At 45.4% G+C, this 21064-nt stretch overlaps 1 protein-coding gene across 6 annotated transcripts in view; it reads right to left on the minus strand.

Moving 5' to 3' along the window:
* Positions 1-21064, minus strand: part of LPP (LIM domain containing preferred translocation partner in lipoma) — a 576448-nt gene that overhangs the window by 522932 nt on the left and 32452 nt on the right. For all 6 annotated transcript variants that reach the window (XM_074297900.1, XM_074297898.1, XM_074297901.1 and 3 more), the window contains exon 2: positions 5232-5357. The gene's annotated coding sequence lies outside the window, so the exon portion shown is untranslated. The remainder of the gene's footprint in view (positions 1-5231; positions 5358-21064) is intronic.

Genomic DNA, 21064 nt, shown 5'->3' on the forward strand with positions numbered 1-21064 from the left:
GTTCTTTTTCATGAGAGGGACACAATCCTGAAAGCCCAAAAGAGGCACCAGTGGCTCTTGTGGACCAGGCTCTTTTTCATGAGAGGGACACAATTCTAAAAGCCCAAAAGAGGCACCAGTGGTTCTTGTGGTCCAGACTCTTTTTCATGAGAGGGACACAATTCTAAAAGCCCAAAAGAGGCACCAGTGGTTCTTGTGGTCCAGACTCTTTTTCATGAGAGGGACACAATTCTGAAAGTCCAAAAGAGGCACCAGTGGCTCTTGTGGACCAGACTTTTTCACACATAATATGGTACTTGGACACATTTTGCTCAACATGTTTAACACTAAATTGGATGACAGCATACATGACCCAAACAGAGCAGCGGGCAGGCCGTGCCCTGAATCAGATCTGCTCACTCTAATGAGATCTCGACGGCCAGCAATGGCGATCTTGATCCACTAAGGACTGACTCAGTGGAGATAAATAGAGATAAATAGACTCAATAGAGAGTCCTGCCACTGGCTGCAAGAGATCAGTTTAACAAGTACAAGATGGGGGAAGCGGAATCAGACGGAAGGGATTGAAAGTAGTGGCAGATCTACAAATTCAGCTGCAGTTAACATAGCGAGAAATCAGATGAGAGAGGCAGAGAAATAAGACAGAGCGGCAATGGCTCCATGGGACCCTCTCCTAGGCAAATGACTTTTGGTAATTCTATCATCTTCCATTCTTTGTGCCCCAGGGGAAGAAAGCCACTGACTTCCGTTGGCAGTTAGGAGGTGCATTTGTAGAGCACCAGGTACCAAGCACGAGAGATGCTAAAAGAAAATTGAGGCAGAACCTGCTCTCAAGGAACTCACGTGCTAATTAAAAGAAACAGCACCCAAAGGAGGGCTTCACTTCCTGGGAGACAGAAAGGTGGGGTGGTTTTCAGGCAGGACGAGTAGCAGGGCAGATGGCAAAATGCAAAATGGAAAAGTTTAAAAAATGTATTTTGCAATGAGAAGTGACTGTTGGACTCCCATGGGTGAGGAGACAGAAGGGGTTGAGGAAAGAAAGGCATGGGGTAGGTATGACAGCAGACTGTCATGAATGGTCCTTTGGCAGAGCGATTGATTCTGTTTTTCTAGAACAAAATAAAGTTGAAGAAAGTATAGCATTTCACATTCAGGAAGGAAATCATTAGAGAAGAAGCACCACGAGCTAGACTTGCCTCCCAGATCATTAAAGACCACGTTCCTCCTGAAAATTCCAAGCGCCCAGAGACAGATTTCCTTAAGTTACTGTAATGACCTCTGAAGCTCTGAGTACTTGGTACCAAAAGACCATGGTCCATTACACTCCCCATTACACACACACACACACACACACACACACACACACACACACACACACACTTCTCCTACAAAGATCCCAACAATCTAGGTCAGTCCAAACAATGGAGTGTTCATTCATCCATCCCTAGCAACCCAACAATTAGTATGCACTGGTAGAATTACAACTATGTGCCCAGAGAGTCCAATCACTAAGCAGGTCAAAAGAATCTCATCTCCAAACTCCACAAGCTGAGCTCTGACTGGGGAGGCAAGTAATCATAAGCCGAAACAACAGGAGAATAGGAGAACGCAGAAGCAGATGTCAATCGGTATGGCACAGACCACATATGAAACAGGAGGAGGGGATAACCAAACAGCAAGGACTTATTAAGTACCTACTATGTATACCCAATATCGTGCTGAGAACAGAAAAGGAATGAATTTTCAAATCTTTGCTCAAAGGTGCTAATAAAAGATTTATCCATCACTGGGGACCAAGATAGTACAAAGGTAGAGAATCCCAGAATCCTAAAGGAGGCCTCCTTCATTGGACAAGCTCTTTTGCTTGCTACTATCGAATGGGACAGTTTGCTGGTAGTTTTCCTCACATCAAGTCAAAAATCTGACTCCCTACAACTTCTGCTCATTGGTCCAAATTTCAGCTTCTGGGAGGGAAATGAACATGCATTCACTAAGCATCTACTGGGAGAATTGGCTTCCAAAGATCTGAAGTCTAGTCATCACATTCTCTTCTAAACATCCATCCTTTCCTTACTTGACCTGACTGAGGTCCCTTCATCCTCGTCACCCTCTAGTAGATCATCTCTAGCTTAGCAGTTTCCAAATAGTAATACCCAGAATTGAATACAAGACCCCAAAAGTCAGATCTGAACAGGAAACAGCTCTTATTCTCTTAGGCTGGACACTGTCTTTTTAAATGGACCCATCGATTGATTATTCAGCCCAAGATTACTTTCTCTTTTCCCTCTGCAATCATACTTATATTCCAAAGAGATCATAAAAGAGAAAAAAGGACCCACAGGTGCAAAAATGTTTGCAGCAGCTCTTTGTGTGGAAGCAAAGAACTGGAACATGAGGGGATGCCCATCAATTGGGGAAGGACTGAATAAGTTATTGTATATGGAAGTAATGGAATATTACTCTTCAATAAATGATGGGCAGGTTGGTTTCAGAAAAGCCTAGAAAGAATTACATGAACTGCTGCTGAGTAGAGTGAGCAGAACCAAGAGAATGTTGTACATAGTAATGGCAAGATTGTGGGATGATCAACTAAGATAGAATTAGCTCTTTTCAGCAATACAGTGACCCAAGACAAGACCACCAGACTTGGGTTGGAAAGTGTCAAACACATCCAGAGAGAGAACTATGGAGGCAGAATGTAGATCAAAACATACAATTTTCTCCTTTTTTCTTTTGTTTTTTCTTTCTCATCTTATTTACCCCCTTTTAGTTTGATTTTCCTTATATGACATGACAAGCATGGGAATCTATTTAAAAGGATTGCACATGTATAATCCATATCAGGTTGCTTGTTGTCTTAGGGAAGAGAAGGAGAAAAAATTGGGGACACACTTTTTTTTTTTTTCTGAAGTGATTGGGGTTAAATGAGTTGCCCAGGTTCACACAGCTAAGAAGTTTTAAGTATCTGAGGCTGGATTTGAACTCAGATCCTTCTGACTTCAGGGCTGGCACTCTTATCCACTGCACCATCCAGCTGTCCCTAGAGAACACAAAATCTTACAAAAATGAATTTTGGAATCAACCTTTACATGTATTGGGAAAAATAAAGTACGTAGTAAGGGGAAAAAAAGAATCCTACTTGTAGATCTCACACTGACTTTGTTGTCCACTAAATGTTTACATTGTGTTCATGCCAATTATTTTCTAGACTCTTCCATTTTGGTATAAAAAATTAATATTTTGGTCCCAGACTTAGAATTTTACATTTATTTTGACTAATGCAAGATATCTGTGCTAGAAATATGATGTTAGTACTTGGACACTGCCAGCAAAGAAGTGAAAAAGTCCTTTGTCATCCAAAATATTAGTAATACGGTGAGACCATCTCGCTGGGACCTGTTTCCTCAATTAAAAAACGAGAAAGTTGGGATACATGGTTCATTCTCTCTGGCTGCTTGTTTTTCCCCTTTGGGTTGGAAGGTGAAGAAGTGGAAGAACACATTTGACAGCCAAAAGGCCTAAGTGATGGAGCAGACCCAGGAAAGGAGGAAAAGAAGAAAAGGTGTTTGTCATTAATCAAGCGTAGTCCAACTGCCAGGACTCGGGACCTGAAAAAAGGCCCCAACATCTGCCAAATCACAAAAGGTAATCATAGCAGCCAGAATAACTAGGAAAAAAGGCGATGACTACACCCCAGAAACATGTGCACTTGATTAGTGCGCAGGGGGAAGGCAGCTCCCAGCAGCCTCACTGGCAGCAGACAAGCACAGGGAGTTTCTTGAGTTCTCGCTCGTATTTGACATCAACATTAGGAACCATTGGTTTCCTTGATGGAGCTGATAGGACGATGGAGTTCATAGGGACCTGAGGGGCCCCTCTTTTTATAGAAGGAAAAACTGAAACCCAGAAATGCTAAATTATTTAGGTAGATTAAGTGTCAGAGGCAGGATTTGAACCTTGGTCCTCTGACTATACTATGCTAGCTCTTATGTATTTCTAATGACTTTGTGATCATCCTCACTACCCACCCCAGAGCCACTTATGGTTTTCCCCAATTCTGATATCGCTCCAAAACTCAAAACCCAGCAAGGCTATTTCCCAAGTGATTCGAGTCCCACTGACTGTCCAGCATTCCCAGAACCCAGTGACCCTGAGGGTCAGGGGTTCAAAGCCAGAGACCTCAATCCAAACTCCCTCATTGCTGCACCATTAGCCCAGAAAAGCAGCAAGCCTCCGAGCTTCAGTCCCAGGAACACAGAAACTCCTCGGACATTTCCCCATAGGATAAAAGAGGGTTCTTTCTCAAAATTCCAAAGCAGCTGGGAGAGCAAAGGTGGGAGGGCCACTGGGCAGATGCCACAGCTGCGAGCCTGCGACCCGGTTCAAGCCACGGGATCCAGACCGGGCTCCTTTTCAGGGCCAGTCTCCCACCTCTCAGCGGGTGGGGGGTTCTGGCCACAACTGTACATTCCTTTATAAACACAGCAAGCGATGAGGTCATTGCCAGACAACGAAATAAGAAGGCCTACGGAAAGCTAGCCGAGAAACAGCAGGATAGCCAAGAGTTCTCTCCCCACAGTCTCCACTGGAACGGTTCAAAGCCTTTAGGTAACTTCAATTTTCAAACTCCCAGGCTCTTGTATCAAGGGAGCCCTGAAGGGGCTCCCATTCTGGTCATCCAGGTCGGATAACATATATACATATAGACTAAGACTAACAGTCTCAGTTTATCTTTCACTTAAAAGCGCTGAGTTACTAAGCCAGCTCTACATACAATTCCACATTCTAGCAGGTTTACAATTGAACAAATGAACACTTGAGTCAAATAGAATTCGTGGAGTGAACTTTGGAAGAAAGCTGGAGAGCCCAGATTTTAGGTACCAGGCCTAAGATTTATTTGGGGGGTGGCGCTCCATAAATTAAGGTTCCCAGATCTGGGTGACGAGTCTCAATAGGAGAATCCAAAGAGAGTATGGTCGGAAGCTATTTAGCAGGGAGGGAAGGAGACATTTCGAAGTAGGAATATTTCTTATTCAGCAGGGGCGGTACTTGAACTCAGGATATTTCCTAAACCCACAATAGAAAATGCATCTACCATCTCAGCACGCCTCCTGTGCTATACAGCTGCCTAAAGAAAATCACCTAGTACCCAAGGAAAATCACCTAGTACCCAAGATTCTCCCCCCCAGGTCCCCACAAGAGTAAAAAACTAACAGGGGGTTGGTACGTACCGGTGATGTCTCTGATCAAAGAAGGCGGCCCAATGAAAGGAAAGTCTGGGTGGAAGAGCAGGTGACCTCCGTGAGCTCCCTCCGGGTCTCTTAAACCAGACACCACCTGAGAATTCTCTTCAAGCCCTGTGGAAAGCAAAATGTTCTCAGTCACAAAGAGTTTTCCCCGGAAAGAAGCGCTACTGTGTCCCAAGTGTGTCTGGCAGCCCGCTCTCCATCATCTGCCCTGACCGGGACTCCTCCAAAGGTTCCACTCATTGTTAAACTCGGAGAGGAGGGTAAGAAGAGGGATTCTCAGTCTCAACAGTCCAGTGAAGGAGCGGAACTAGCTGGGCCGGAGCTGCTGCAGGATCCAGATCATTCGCCAACTCTTCACTCTATGATTCTGAATCAGTCCCATAATTTCTGGGTGCTTCCTCACTGGGAATTGGGGCAGGAAGAGATTAGGGGGAGAGAAGGAGGTCGTTAAAACAGAGGGGAGGATTGGGGATGGAGAGAGAGAGACAGAGACAGAAACAGAAAGAGACAGACACAGAGATAGAGACAAAGAGACAGAGACAGAGAGAGAGAGAGAGGCTTCCTGTACACATAACAGTCATTCACAGCTCAAGGGGAGACAAGAAGCTCATTTTATTTAGAAACATGATACTGCCATCCAATTATCAGGATCACAGCACTTGCTACCTCTGGACGCAAAGTGTTTCTATGAAACCATCCTGTGAGTTGGGGAAAGAGGAAAAATCTGATTTAGCCAGAGAGGAAAGTGAGACTGAGTAAGCTCCATGTGGAACAAGCTTCTCTTCAGGTCTCCTGCTTCCAGGCTACCCCCCCCTCCCCAATTTATCTTCTACTCAGTATTCCTCACCCGACATAGTCATTCCTACCAGGTTTGACTGACTTCTCATAGATTAGGAGCTGCCAAAGTGACTTTTCAGAAGCACCTCCCTCCAGAACCTTCAAGGAGTCCCCGTAGCCATCAGGATAAAGAGTGAATGTTTCCACTTGGTTTTTAGCATCCTTCCAAATCTGGCTTAACTTATTCCACAATGACTTGTCACTATGCCCCCTTTGGGGGCCCTAGGAGCCAGCACCCTAGAGTATGCCCATTTGCTGTTCTCTCCATATGTTATCTCCTCTCTTGCCTTTGCCAAGTCTGACCCTCCTCATCGCCACCTCTTTAAATCCCAGATAGATTGGAGTCTCAGTTCAAGTATCGCCCCTGCTGGAAACTTGTCTTGACCCTCCCAGTTATTAGTATTCTGCTCCTCCTGAAATGACTTTGTCCATATCGGGGATCCCCCAGACCTTTCCACTCCTTCCTCCCAGAAGAACGTAATCAACTTGATGGGAAACTTTTCTTTTTTGTCTGTATCCCTGCCTGGTACAGTGCCTGGCTCAGAGTTACCTCAGAAAATCACACATTTAGGACTCAAAGAGGTTCTGAAGGTCCAGGCCCTCTGATTCATTTTACAAATGAGGAAATGGAGGTACAAGGAAGAGAAGTGAACTATAAGGTTTCAAACTAGTAAGAAGATGTGGGATTTGAATCCAATGCTCTGACTACTCCAAAGTCAGTTGTGCTGATTTTTGCTCCTCATTATCTAACAAATACTTATTGAATTTAAATGGCAAAAGCATGACCTAATCCAGAAGACTCAGGGAGTCAAACATCAGCTTTGGAGAAACTTAGCCTATTACAATTACACTGATTCCAGGATGGAAAATTTAAGCTACACACTTTTCTAATGGGACATAGTCTGACCAAGGGAAGATTTCATATACTCTTGGAGCTTGGAGTTAGGTATTTGCAAAATGCCTGTGGCCCAGATGAAATTCAAATGTGTCCATGGGATACAGAGCTAAAAAGAACTTCAAGACTTAGATATAAAGTCAGAAGATAAAAATATGAAAACAGTTACCCCCCCCCAAAAAAAAAAGCCTCAAAGAATAAAATGTTAATTGGATCAAAGCCCAACAAGAATTCCTAATAAGAATTTTTAAAATATTGGACTAACTGAAAGCCATGGTCAAAGAAAGAGCTTAGATATCATATTTTAAGGAATTATCAAGGAAAACAGCCCTGATAGCTTAAGATTCAGAAGGTCAAATCAAAATGGAAAGAATCCACCAGGCTAAACAGCAATAAAATGATCCAAGACAGTTCCAAAAGACTCATGATGGAAAATGCTATCCACAAATGCTATTTACTTTGTATGGTGTCTGAATGCAGATCAAAGCTTACTATTTTCACTTTTGTTTTGCTTTTTTAAAATTTTGTCTTGTGATTTTTTCCCTTTGTTCTGTTTCTTCTTTCACAATATGACTATTATGGGAATATGTTTAACAAAATTGCATATTTATAACTATGTCAAATTGCTTGATTTCTTTGGGAGGGAGGCAGAGGAATGGAGGAAGGAAAGGAGAAAAATTTGGAATGCAAAATCTTATAAAAAATGAATGGTGAAAACTATGTGTTATTGGAAAAAAGGAAGTACTCTTTACAAATAAATAAATCACACACCCCAAAATGGCAAAACCTATATGAACTGATTGTACAGTTAAATGAAGAGAACCAGGAGCTCATTGAGCACAGTAACAGCAATCCTGCAATGATGATCAACCGTGAAAGACTTGGCTACTCTGATCAATACAATGATGTAAGACAATTCCAAAGGACTCATAATGAAAAATGCCATCCACCTTCAGAGAAGTAACTGGTAGACTCTGAGTACAAATTGAAATATAACTTTCCTACTCTATTTTCCTTGTGTTTTTTGTTTAAATAATGTTAATATGAAAATAAATTTTGTGTGATTCCACATATTTAATTGTTATAAGATTGTTTGCCTTCTCAGTGGGTGGGAGAAAGAGAGGAAAGAAGGGAGAGAATTTAGAACTCAAGATTTAAAAACAAAAAAAATTTAAAAATAATTTTAAAAAGGTATTTTTCAAAAATAAAGAGACAAGGGCTGTTCAGAAGGGAGTAAAGAATAAGCAGATCAGAACTGAAAACAGAAGGCTGAATTTCAATTATCCCTACCCTCTGGTAAAAAAAAAAAAAAAAAAAAAAAAAAAAAAAAAACCTCCCTAAAACAAAGATGGTGGAAAATTGAATGTATCAGAACTTCTTTTTCATTGGGTCACCTGCCCACAATCCTTTTTTATATTTTGAAATGTTCATAAGTGTTTATTAAGTTTGTAATAATTAGATTTTAAACAGTGAGATTAGTGAATGTGCCATAAGGTCCCTTCTAGCCAAAATCTTTAATATTTGGGATCATAGATAGGAAAGGAGCTCAGAGAATGCCTTCCCATTTCTGATGGATAAAACAAGCTCAGAATGGCTGTCCCTTGCCCAGGGTCACAGAGCTGAGCCATCAAGTCCAATTTCAGACATTCTGCAAAAACTTATGGCTAATATCCCTTCCAAGGACAATGCACACTCAAGCCCTTGATGGAGGACGCCATGTTAAATGCATGTGACTGGAAGCCATGGACAATTGTTTCCCAAGCTACAAAGATGGCTTTCAATGAGTGATGCCAAAATCAGCACCCTTTCTCTTCCTTCCACCAGAACCCAGCCAGAGTCAGCTTCTTGAAGCTGGGGATAAGAAGCACAGAATATCAGGGCTGGGCGAGGCATTGGCGATCTCCCATCCAACCCTCTCACTTCACAAGAAAGAAACTGAACTAATGAGGAAGGGGAAGTCACCCTCACACAGCCTGATTATAATTTCTTTTTAAAAGCTAGAGCTGGAACTCGGGTTTTCCGGCTCCCAAGCTGAAGCTCGCTGCGCTGAGCCCCAGGTCCTTCTGAGAGATGCTGCCCCACGGAATTGAGCAAGAATGGGCCGACTCCCTCCTCTGACATGTGAAGAAACTGGATGTTAAGTAGATAGTATCAGAGGCAGACCGCTCATTCCTGACCCTGTACAGATAGGTTATAACCTACGTGTAGGTTTTAAATGTGCAATGTTGTTAAACATTCCCACAATAGTCATGTTGTGAAAAGAGAAACAGAACAAGGAGAAAAATCACAAGATGAAAAAATCCAAAAACTCTCCTCTCTTAGCTCATCGCCTCTCCTCTAGTCGTTACCTTCTCCAGAAGAGACTAGGAGTAAGAAAAGAACTGGATTCAGAAGACCTGGCTTCAAATTCAGTCTATCATACACGCGCTGTGAGACTGTGGGCAAGGCTTCTTAACCACCCTGGACATCAGCTCCTTCTCTGCCCAATGAGGGCATTGGAGGAAACCATCTCTGAGATTCACAGCAGCTTAAAACCTAGAAGCCTATCGCCTCTAAATGATGACCTCATCAAACTGACAGATGTGCATTTATTGAGCACTTACTGTGTGCCTGGTACTGTATGGCCACAAGGAGAGATGTACACAAGAAATGAAACAATCCCCACTCTCAAGAAGCTTACATTCCAATGGGGGAGAAAAGTGCTTCTAAAATGACCCCAAGGGAGGGGATGAGGGAAAGGAAGGGAAAAAATCTGGAATGCAAGGTTTTGCAAGGGTGAATGTTGAAAATTATCCGTGCATATGTTTTGAAAATAAAAAGCCTCATTTTTTTTTTAAAGAAAGAATTACTGATAAATGTGACTCTTGATTAAGATGATTGAGGCAAGTTCCAATGATCTTATGATGAAGAGAGAGCACTGTGGGAACTGAGTGTGGACCACAACATAACGTTCTCACTCTTTGTTGTTGTTCTCTTGCATTTTTTTTTTCTTAGTCATTTTCTTTCCCTTTTTTCTGATTTCTCTTGTGTAGCAAAAGAACTGTATGCATGTTTATACATGTTGGATTTAGCATATATTTTAACATGTATAACATGTATTGAATTGCTTGCCATGTAGAGGAGGAATGGGGGAAGGAGGGAAAATTTTGGATCACAAGGCTATGAAGGGTCAATGTTGAAAAATTATCCGTGCATATATTAAAAATAAAAAGCTTTAAAAAAATAAAAATAAAGAAAGAATTAGAGGGACAGTGTATTTGCCCATGGTTACAAAAATATGTCAAAAATAGTATTTGATTCCGATCAATTAACTAATAAATATTCATTAAATGTCTTCCAAAAATAAATAAGCAAATACATAAATAAAATGACCCCAATGGTACAGAGGCAGAGAATCCCACAAATGAAAGGAGGGTAGCCTTGGACCAACCGGCACTGGGCTGTCCCTGAATGAGACAGTTCTCCCTGATATTAGCTCTTCCACGGGACAGCCCTTGCAGGATCAGAGGCACAGAGGAAACCCCTTCTACAAGCACCATCCCCTGCCCACAGCTGCCATCCTGGGTAGTTTCACAGGAATGAGCAAATTAAGCGGCATCTTTTCAGCACTCACGATGTGCTCGCTACCAACCGGGCTGTAGCAAGAATCGACCCTCCGGATAATGCTCCCAAGGAGGCCTGAGCGGCAGACACTTCTGGCATGGCCCAAACAAGCAATTTTCTCCCCAAGATCCCCTGCGGTCTTAATCACCACGCACAAACCCTGCCAACAAATTGCTAGCTCAAACAGCAATCTTTAATAAGCTCAAGTAGCAGGCCCCAAATGCACCCTGGAAGGTGAACTCTCGATGCCCTTGTTTTCTGATCCACGGTCTGGGCGAGGGAGGGCACCTGGGACCAGTCTGCCTGCTTCCAGCCGCAGGGGGAAAGACTTGCTTTGATTTTGTAAGTCAGACCTGACCGCCCGTGGCCGATTCCACACGTCCCATGTGTATCTGGCCTAGAGAAAGGTGTGATTCGGCTCGGGCCTGACTCTAGTGGGCAGCCCCCCGTGTGGGGGTAGCAGCAGGCGGGCTAACCAGCATTCCCTGCTAACTAACCCTCTCCTGCCAGAGCGGTCTACACAGCCAGCCAGGGCTTCACAGAGCTCCTTCACTATCTCCCAAGCTCTGCCTAGGCAACGTTCCCAGGCTGCCCCCCTCCTCTGCCCAAGAGGAAATGTTTCTTGAGCTTCAAGCAATCCCAATTTCTATAAGACAGTAACACTGACTGGACATTCAAGCCAGGCTGAACCGGGCCAGAAAAACATTCCCCCAGCCTTCTAAGGACGCCGTCCCCCTGACATTTCCTTCACTCAGTTTCCCTTCTTCATGACAGACTATTTCACTGACGTGCATCGCTAATACTGAACCTCACCAATATCTCTGTTAGCACCTGCATTCTTAGGGCCTTTCCCATCAGGCTCCAAGGCCAGGGCTGCTGTCCAGCATCCACACCCATGGCATCCAGTTAGAACTCCAGTTTTCTTTATAACTGTGGCTGTTTCCATTAGCTCCAGAGTCCGAGCTCAAAATGAGGAAGGATGTGAAGGGGGAGGGCAAGGAGGGGATAAGATGCTGAGCCACGTGCTGGGCCTCCTCTCTGGAGATGAATCCCTAACTCCGTGAGCTTATTTTCTGGTTGAAATGCCATTGCTAGGGGGATCATCGAGCAGAAGCAGTCGGGAGTCGTGGAAATGCGTGAAAGGCATGGAAAATCCTGGCTTTGCCACCTATTAGCCCTCACCTTCCCCTCCTCATCAGGTGTGGACCTCTGAGGGCCTTGGGGCCTACAGCTGGAGCCTCGGAGAGCTCGGAGGGCCAGAGACCACTCCTGCTCTATTGCCAATAGCCCCTTCGAGGATGGCACAAGTCCAGCCTTTCCCTAGCTAGCTGAAGTCCCACTGTGCAAATTACTGCGCAAATTTATAGATGAGGAAACCAAGGTTCAGAAGTGACAGGAGTTGTCCGGTGTTACACAGCGGGTATCGGAGGGAGGATTTTCATCCAACTCTTCCTAAATCTACATCCAAGATTCTACTTTTAAAAGTGCTGAGGTCTGAGGTTCTGGTTCAAATTCCCGGGCATCTGGGACAAGCTCCTTCACTGCCCGGGCTCCCGCTTTGGCCCCACTGCCAGGGACAGACACGGCGACTGGATTTTTTTTCCAAGTTACTTTTCTGGACCAAGTTTCCCTACTTTTGACAGGAAAAGGATTTCTGGCTCTTTGGATCAGAGAAAAGAACAGACCCCATATAAAACATGCATTTGCCTAAAAGGGTCACGAGCTGAGAAAGCAGACGAGGGACATGGCAAAGAACGAGGCAACAAATCACTGCAGAACGCTTGGTTCAAGTTGAGGGCAGAGTTCCCTTGGTGACCAAACTAGCATCTTGCTCCATCCATCCCCTCCTCTGCTTCTCCCTCTCCCCTTCTCTTCCTTTCCTTCTCCCTTTCTCTTCCCTCCTTCCCCCTGTGTCTCTCTGACCCCTTTCTCTCTCTCTCCTTCTCCTATTTTGCCTTCTTCTTCCTTCTATCCCCTCCTCACCTCCCTTTCTCCCTCCCTCTTCTTCCCTCCCTCCTCCATCCTTTTTCTCTTTTCCCTCCTTCCTCCTGTGTCCCTCTACCCTTTTCTCTCTCTCCTCCTTTCTCTTTCTGTCTCCCTCTCCCCTTTACCCCCTTCTCTCTTCCCTCTCTCCCCTTTTGCTCTCCCCCTTCTTCTTCCCTCCTTCCCTATGTCTCTCTGCCCTCTTTCTCTCTCTCCCCTTCTCCTTTCTCTTTGTCTTCCTCTTCCTTCTATCTCCTTCTCTTTCCTCTCTCCCTCCCTTTTCCTTCCTCCCCCTTTATCCCTTTTCTCTCTCCCCACTCTCTCTCTCATACATACCCACACATTTCTCTCACTGCCTTGTTGGAGATGTGTCTGAAAAAGGAATCATCCATCTCCCTCACTCTGCTCCAGCCCAGCTCACCCTGGGTGTCCTACTCAGCCTGTGATTCTGTATAGATGGACCCCTGGGTGCCCCTTTACCTGGGACCAGCTCATAGTATTATGAACTTGGAGATGGGAGGGTCTTGGGGTTCAGGGGAAGGAGAGGAGGCGTGCTAGGTGGGAGAGAGATGGGGATGGGGTCTAATATATGGAGAATATCCCCCCTGTATGAGGCGTATGCCCAAAACAAGCCTCAATGAGGGCTTTTTGTTTGTTTTTTGGCCAGCCCTCATCCTCCAACAGCAGAGCATGGACGCTAAAGAGAAAGGCTCAGGATCTGCTCTCCGAGGCTCACGATCCAGTGAAGCTCCTTCGCTCTCCACTGGTTCTCCCCAAAACTCACCTCTCTTTCTAGTCTTGGCTCCCCTTTGCATATCCTCTTATGAATCAACTAGGTGTTCCCTGTATACAGAATTCATTTTCTAGCCTCTGAGTTTTTGTTAAGTTTTTTCCCCCACGCACTCACCCACCCCATGTCTGCAACGTCTTCCCTCTTCAATTTTGCCTTTTCAAATTCCTAGCTTCTTCAAAGCCCAGCTCACGGCCACTTCCAATTTTCTCCCTAACTGCTCAAGTGCCCCTTCTCCTTTTATGCAGCACTTGAAGTGTGTGCTTTACAAATATCATCCCCTAAGTTCTTTACAACAACTCTGGGAGATAAGTGCTATATTATACCCACTTTACAAATGAGTAAACTGAGGTTGGGGTGAAGTGGTTGTCCTCCCAGCTGCTGCCTTCCCTTTCATGTGCTCTGAATAAATTTTGAGCTTGTATGCATAGCTTGCTAACTGTGTGACCTTGATCGAGTAAATCCCTTAACCTCACTTTGCCTCAGTTTCCTCATCTGCAAAGTGAGGATGATATAGCACCTCCTTCCCAAGGCTGTTGGGAGAATCGAATGCAATAAAGTATTTAGCATAGTGCCTGGCCCATAGTAGGTGCTATAGGAATTCTTGGGGGTGATTAAATTCACTTCACTTGACCGGAGCTCTTTCCTCCGCCTTGCCACAATTTCATCCATTTATTTTAAAAGGAAATATAGATACTTAAGTGTTGAATTAAAGGCCTGGTCAGTAGAAAAATGCTTCTGTGGAAAAGGACATCAGTGCACTCATCCTCATCCTGCTAAATATCTCATTTTCCTGAACACCATTAATGAAGCACTCTGACTGAAGGAAATCCTCGACAATCAGAAAAAGCAAGAAACAGGAGAGTTCGGCAAAGGGAGGCGAAGGCCTCGGGGAAAAGCTTTTCCAAAAGGTCAGCTGTGGGGCCTGGAATTTGGTCACGTGAGAGAGCAGGGTTCTCAGGAAGGCTACATTCTGGAAGGCCTGCCCATTATCCTGTGAAAGGATAGCCCAGAACATTACAGGCTGCTAACTCCTATGCCATGGCCACCAGCATCTTACCTTCCCAGCACCCAGGGACTTCCCCCTCCCTCCTTTCACACATCAGAGAGTTAACTACTTGAGGGTTCTTGACCCCCAGGATTCTGGCTGAGTCACCACACTCGGTTAACGAGGATTCAGAATTACTCCAGATTGGTTTCCAGAATTTGTTTGGTGAAATTGGATATTCAGGAAGTTTGGGAGCTGGCCCACTTTTTCCTTTCCCAGCGTCCCACTGCAGCATGGCGGAACTTCGGATAGACTAGGGCAATCCTGCGGAAGAGATTCGAGTGGCAGCCCAGGCGCAGACTAAATTATGGATGCGTACTAAGGTGCAAACCCACTCACTGAGAGAGAGAGAGAGAGAGGCTCAGCACTCAGCTGACTTGGGGGTGGATCTCCACAACTCTCAAAGGTCATGGAGGAAACGTCTACTCCAACAACAACAACAATCAAAAGCCGCAGCTTTGAATAGCCAGAAGGCTCTCTGGCTTGCTGTTCCTTTTTGTAGATGTTTGTCTTATTTGCTGGGGGAGGGAGGTCAACCAGCATGACCAGAGGAACCAAAACAAATCTACTGAGAGCACCCCAGTGTAAGGGGCAGCAGCTCTGCTGTGACGGGGACCAGCAGCACCCCAACTCTCTGGCCCTGACCATTTCCTCTTTGCCTTTGCCCAATGGCATTATACATTAAAAGCTCTGAATTATAGAACGTGAGAAGCCAAAAATGAGGTCATCTTAGGGCCTGGATGCCAAGTGAGAAATACATTAATAACTGAATGGCTTCCTTTGCTACCCACCTCCCCCCAACAACCTTGCCCTTCCTTGACCCTATCAGCAATGGAACCAGGAAATGTGCACACTGGTAGAATCCCAAGAAAATATATCTTGGAGATCATCTACTGGGGGGTTCTTTACCTGAGACCTACCAACTAGGTGTTTTTTAAAAGATATTTTTAAAAACTATTTTAATATAATATTGCGCTTTTTTTCTCTAATTCTTTTATTTTATGTATTTAAATACATGATTCTGAAAAGGGGTCCGGAAGCGTCACCTGACTGCCAAAAGGCAAAGCCCCGCCATTTTCTTGAGGAAAAGAAGTCAAAAGAGGTAACATGACTTATTCAAGGAAATGTTATTTTGTGACAACTAGAACACAGATTGAGACTGTCTTGCTTGAAAGTCAACAGAGAGGATGAAGGCCGTTGGGGATATGGCATATGGGGACCAGTGAAAGGAGCCTGTTCTGTTCAGCCTGAAGAAGGGAGGATGTAGGCCCGTAGAGTTCGAGCTGGGCGGGACCACAAGGCATCTAGTCCGGGGAACCACTTTAAGTTTTTTAAAGGTTGCTCTGTGGAAAAGGGATGAGTCTTGCTCTGGTCCATCTTCACCCTCTGGGGCTGGGGGGTGCTGCCTGATCTCTCCGTGGGCTGAGCCCTTCTCCAATCCTGCAGCCTAGATGGGGGTCTTCCTAAGACCCATTGGCTTTTCTCAGCTTCTCCCTGCCTCTTCTCCCTCTCCCTTCCCAGACCCAGCCACCAGTGGGGCCAGTGCTGTGGGTGAGGCTTTCCTGCCTCTGGATCAATTCCACCAGAGCCTGGTCCGTGGCACACATCAGTGGGGCTGCAGGACCAAGGCCCAGAGTCTCCAGGCTCCCTCGGCCCTCCCCCGGCCCCACCCCAGCAGTCCCTGGCTCCTACTGGTCCAGCTCTGACCTAGTTCCTCAGCCAGATTAATATAGATGCACAGACTCAGGGGGGTCAGCTTTCTCCTCTTTTTTTTCCCTTCGTGCCCTGAAGGGAACTGATCAAACTCCACACAGATCTATTCCTTGTGGCAACCACCCAACTCTAGAAAATCTAGAACCAGTCCCTCCCACAATTATACCTAGTGGTAACCACCCAAGTCCAGAAAATCTAGAACCAGTCCCTCCCACAATTATACCTAGTGGTAACCACCCAAGTCCAGAAAAGCTGGAATCAATCTTTCCCACAATTAGCAGGGAGTGGGGGAGCGAGGTGGAGGGGGGGGTATTAACCCTAAGAAAAAATTGACTTGCTGGAAATTCAGTTCAGTTCCAGAAACAATCAATGGGTGCATGCTATGGGCAGGGGTCCCAGTAGTGCTGAGGTTACAGAGAGACCCACAGGAGACCCTCAGAGAGTCTTGATGAGCAGGCAGTGTTATGTGGGGGGGTCTTGGGCTGCATCAAAAGAACAGTATTCCCAGGCAGAAGGATGTCCTCGGCCCCATCAGACTCGCCCCCGAAGACTGTGTTCAGTTCTGGATGCCAAGGTTTCAGGACAGTCAATAGCTGAGGAGTGTCTAGAGAACAATGAGAGGAAGAGGAAGGACCTTTAGTCCACAAGTAGAAGGGGCGGGGAGGGACCTTTGGTTTGGAGAAGACTTGGGTGTGCTTGCGGCAAGGGTGGGGCTGAGTCCCAGAATCTGAAGGTTGCTCCCATGGAGGAAAGGTTGGCCCCAGGAGGGTAGAAGTAAAAACAAGGCTCCATTTAGTCCCTCACTCAATAAACTTCTGTGGCTCCCTATCACCTCCAGGATCAAATACCAAGTTCTCTGGCATTCAGAGAACTCCATCACTTGGTCCCTTCCTATCTTCCCAGCCTTCCTACACAGTGCCCTCCACACGCTCTGCAGCCCAGTGACACCGGCCACCCCATCCTTTCTCAAATTTGCCAATGCATCTCCCAATTCCCAATGGCTTCTCTAGTGTTTCTCTTTTTCTCTTCTTCTCTGCCTTCCAGCTCCCCTGGCATCCCTCCAGGAACTGTCTTTTGCCTTTCTTTGTATCTTCAAGCCCAGCATACAGCAGGTGCTTAATAAATGCTAGTTTACCAACTGATTTGGAGAGATGCTAAAGCCAAAACTTTCATTCCCCCTGAGTCAAGTAGATTGTTGTTTTCTTCAGAATCTCAAAGAAAAAAACAACATTTTATGCTGGATCTCCAGTTTCCTTCAGGATTTATATTTTAACACACTCATCATTAGCTAGGAAATGAACACCGCTGAAAAAGAAAAGGAAAAAAAAAACAAAACCTTCTGAATTCAATGGAAATCCCTATTAAATATTTACACAGTGAATATAAGGATTAGAAAATTGGAGAAAAAAAGCCTCCGTCCTTAAGAGCTTATATAGTTATATTGGGGGAGGGAAAAGGACATGAAGTGAGTAAATATCCAATAATTGGAAAAGGGGGAGACCAATGAGAAAACTCCAAGAAACTGACTTTGGGATCTAGTGCCTGAGCTCTGTTGGCAAGGAAGCAAGAGGTTCTGGGAGGCAAAGGTGGCTTGCTGGTGAGAGGAGGATTGTGGGGGAAGGACGAACAGGCTAGCTTGACTATCATGGAGATGATGCAGGGAGAAGTTATTCAGGACTTCTCCCCATTCTGCACCAGCCAAGAAATTATGGACAGTCAAGTCTGAGCCTGTTTTTCACAATGCAGTCTGACATCCTCAAATTCAGCTCCACCACGTGGGTGAGCTGTCTTGGCCAAGGGTCCCCCAGAGCCCATCTGAGCCAGCAAAGAGCCTCCACACCACCAGAAGTCACTTCCCATCTGCCCTGCAGAGACTCAATCACTGAGACATTATCTCCCCTTCCAAAGGTCACCTTGGGCTACTCGGGATGAGTCTGGTGACTGGCTAGTGGCCCCCACTGGAACAGGAGCTCTTCAAGGACAGGGACCCCTGCTCTTCTCCGTATCCTCAGAGCATGGACAAAATAATGCTTCTTGACCAAAATGTTGACCTCCTGCTTTCTTCCCTTCAATATCAACCAATGCTTCCTATAAACAAATGACAACTCAGTTTCCTCATCTGTAAAATGAGCTGGAGCAGGAAACGGCAAACTACTCCAGGATCTTTGCCAAGACAACCCCAACTGGGGTCACAAAGAGTTGGACACAACTGAACAAATTCCAGAGGTTAGCTATCTTGCAGTGATATTTTAATATAATTCAACTAAGATTTTCAATATGAATCTTTTTTCTCCCTCACAGCATTTTCTCATTCTTATTTTTATTCTCTGTCTCTCTCTCTTCTTTCTCTACCTCCCTCTCTGCTTCTCTCCCTCCCTCTCTTCTTCTTCTATCCTCCCTTTCTCCTTTTCTTTCTCTCTTCCTCCTTTCCCCTCTTTCTCCTCTCCCTCCATCCTTGTCTCTCTTCTTCTTCTTCTTCTTCCTCTTCTTCCTCTTCCTCCTCCTCTTCCTCCTCCTCCTCCTTCTTCTTCTCTCTCTTCTCTCTCTTCTCTTCTCTTCTCTTCTCTTCTCTTCTCTTCTCTTCTCTTCTCTTCTCTTCTCTTCTCTTCTCTTCTCTTCTCTCTCTCTCTCTCTCTCTCTCTCTCTCTCTCTCTCTCTCTCTCTCTCCCCTCTTTTCTCCCCTGACTCTCACACAACTAGAGTTTTTAACCAGAATTAGCCCCAGGGATCTATGGAGAGATGTCAAATGAAGGCACCCAAGACCACAAGAGTATTAAATGTAGTAAGAGTCTGCCAAAGGGGTCCACGACCCAACTTCACAACTTCTGTTTTGGGACATTCCCCCCAATCCACTGCTGCACACTTCATTCCACATCCCATGGCTTTTTACCCACAGGGTACATGTGTTAGAGCGACAGTCATTGATCTCAACAATAAATGATACGCCTCAATCTCAGATGCATTTTCAACAATGTTTAAGAAATACAGTGAAAGGGACCGAGTGAAGATGGCGTGGGCTCCTCTCTATAAAAACCCCTTCTGGGTTTCCAGCTCATGCTCAGAGAAGAAATCCCAACTCTCCGTCTTAGAAGCCTAAAGATCCCCTTTGGAGAGTGTGAACATCTCTGTTTGGTGGTGGCAGGTACAAATCACCCATTTTGCAAATGGAGAAAATGAGTCAGAGTAAGAAAATGATATCCCACATCACGAAGCAGCCTTGTGGCAGTCTCCGGGGACTCGAGACCCAGGACCCTGGAAAGCATTCAGTCACACGGTCTTTTGGACAAGCCACTTCCCGTAACTCAGCTTTCTGGGGCTGCTTCTGACAGATTCCCTTCCAATTCTCTGAGTGCCTGAGAAGTGGGAAAGGAACAAGAGGAAGATCAAGTCTCTGATAGGCAAAGAGCTCTCAGCCAACTCAATTTCACACTGAAGAAAAAGAAGCCAGATAAGGCAGGCCTGTTTCTAAGAGTTTCTAATCACCTCTCTGCCCACTTCCAGGAGAAAAACGTTCAGCCAGAAATCCGAACCAGAAGGAATGGCGTCCTTCACTCCCTGCACTCCCACCGGTCTCCACCTCCGTCCAGTCAGAAAGTGACATGGGCACACTGAGCCTGCCCTGGGCAGACCCTGCTAGAGCCACGATGGCAGATGAGGATGCTACAGTTTAGAAAATGACATCAAGTCTGATCAACAGCATTTGGTAAGTTCTCCCTGTAAGTTGGCCCGTACTAAGCAATGAGACTATAAATATAAACTAAAAAACAAACATCCCCTGTCCTCAAGGATCTCACATTCTAATGGACAAGACGACACTCAAAGGAAACTGAAAAGGGATAGGGGAGGAGGTGCCCACCCAGGGGCATGCTGGGAAGAGAAATTCAACATCAGGAGTGAAGAGGAAGGAAGGCATAATGGTGGCTGGGCCCATCAGCCAGTTGGTTCCATGGGGCACAGAGCACGGGATCTGGAGTAAGAAAGGTCTGAGTTCAAATCACCTCCAACATTTATTACTGGGTGACCTTGCACAAGCCTACTTAACTCCCTGGGTCTCAGTCTCCTCAATGGTACTCTTCTGTCTTCTCTCTAAGCATTTGCTCATGAAATCCCATGCCTGGAACACATTCCCTGAACATGTCCCCTAACTGAAACCTTTCGCTTATGTCAAAGGAAAGTGCCAAGGCCTCTCGTCTGGCTTCCCAGGATTTCTGCTCCATTCCCCCAGAACAGAAATCATCCCCTTTCCTCAAATGTCACAGACCACTCCAGTTCCTATTCAGTTAATCATGTTTTAACTTGCATTATAATCATTTCTATCCATGTCCTTTGTCCCTTGCAGGATCACAGACTTCTGGGAAACAGATTGTACAATCTTGGCCTCCCTAACAGAGGGCCCAACATATGGGAGAGCTCAACGGACACTTAACTAAGACTGCCAGATTCTACTGTGTGAGGACCAGGAAAGACTGCACATCCTCGCTACTAAGGTATCCCCCACATTTCCTGGAAGAGCCCCTTCCTCTCACATCCACCCTTGCCCCAAAAGACAAAGACTCGCTGCAATTCCCCTGATAAATCTCCGTGTGGAAGGAAGGATGGAAAATAAAAGATTTTCTTTTTTTTCCTTGTTTTTGGGAGGGACAGGGGTGTGTCATGGGAAGAATGTGGAACAAAGACTTGGGTTCAGAATCTGCTTCCCTCCCTTATTAGCCAGCTGCCATGTCCCTCATGGGGCACCCAGGTGGTACAGAGACAGAGTGCCAGACCCAACCTCAGATACTAGCTATGGGACACGGGGCAAGTCACTTAATCCTGCTTGTCTCAGTTTCTCCATCCATAAAATGAACAGGAGGAGGAAATGACTATCTAGGATTTTTGCTAAGAAAATCCCACACAGGATCACTCAAAGTGATTCAACAGCACAAATCTCCCTCACGTGGCTGTTG

This window comes from Sminthopsis crassicaudata, chromosome 3, assembly GCF_048593235.1.
Source record: "Sminthopsis crassicaudata isolate SCR6 chromosome 3, ASM4859323v1, whole genome shotgun sequence".
Classification (NCBI taxonomy): Eukaryota; Metazoa; Chordata; class Mammalia; order Dasyuromorphia; family Dasyuridae; genus Sminthopsis; species Sminthopsis crassicaudata.